Genomic DNA, 1,277 nt, shown 5'->3' with positions numbered 1-1,277 from the left:
TCGCCTCGCGTTTTAATCAATAGAGAAGTGAAAGCAGGAAAAACTGAGCACAGACGAGGACAGGAGGTGTTGTTGTGTCAAAACTGCTCAAGTGGAAGTAAAGAGGCAAGATCAGGTTCTTTGACCCCGGGGATGGAGGGTCAGCACAAAGGACTCGGGGCTTTCCCCTCAGCTAACCTGCTTTCTAAATAACCAAACTGCTCCTGGAGACCCCGAGCAACAACAGATTAGCCCCCCTCGGATGCATCTTGTCCTCCCCTGCCAACACGCTCGCGCTCTCTTTCCCATTTCCCCTCGGTATGTCTTCCTCCCATCCTCATTTCCCTCCTCTCCTCCCCTCCTCTCTCTCTCTCTCGCCCCCTCACATCGTTAGCATTTAGATAGTTGAGAGCAGAGGAGCTTGGGTAATAGGCTTTTCCCTTTCCTCCATCCATCTCTCCCATCTTGCTCAAATCAGCTGAAGTAAGAGGGATTAAATCAAAAGAACAACAGTGATGATGAGAGCGACAGCGAGGGAGAGAAAGGAGGAATCAGGGGGTGGCGGGGGTCCCGGTGCATAACGCTTGATCGGCTGTGAGCTCATTAACCCGGGCCTTGGCAGAATTGATGTTAGAGGTGATTGGAGATTATCACATTTAGGAGATACTTCATCCCCTTATCTCACCCAGCCCCCTCCTCCTCCTTCTCCTCCTCCTCCTCCTCCTCCACTTTAATCTTTTTTTCTCTCCACGTTTCTCTTTCTCTTGATTTTATCCAGGTCAGCTGTCCTCCGGTTCGATTCCCCATGCGCGGGGGGCCTCGCGGATACCATCAGCGCCGGCTCCTGTGTCTGCTTGATCTCCTAATTCTGCTTCATTTAAACTTCATCAACTGTTCCACTGGACCGGAAGCGGAGAAGAATGAAAACAGCTTATGTTCTGGATACAGTTTTTTCTCCCCAGCTCCTCTTTTGTTGTTCGATCTGATATGATATACCCAAAGCTGCTGCTGCCACACCCACGCCCACACACACACACACACACACACACACACACACACACACACACACACACACACACACACACGTCGACCTACGTTTAGTCCTAAAAGTTAAACAAATCTGCCAACTTGTTCCAGAAAGGGTGTTTCAGTCTCTTGAAACATAGTATTGCATTGACCTATCGCCACAGCGCTACGGAGGAAGGTCTACACCACACATACTGGTTGTTCTGGTTTAGGAAAAAAACACTCTCTGGCTTGTTTGTATGTCTTTCCACCAATCACGATAGTCTTGGGCG

The sequence above is a fragment of the Etheostoma spectabile genome, chromosome 16, assembly GCF_008692095.1.
Source record: "Etheostoma spectabile isolate EspeVRDwgs_2016 chromosome 16, UIUC_Espe_1.0, whole genome shotgun sequence".
NCBI lineage: Eukaryota > Metazoa > Chordata > Actinopteri > Perciformes > Percidae > Etheostoma > Etheostoma spectabile.
Note: the sequence above shows the minus strand (reverse complement) of the source record.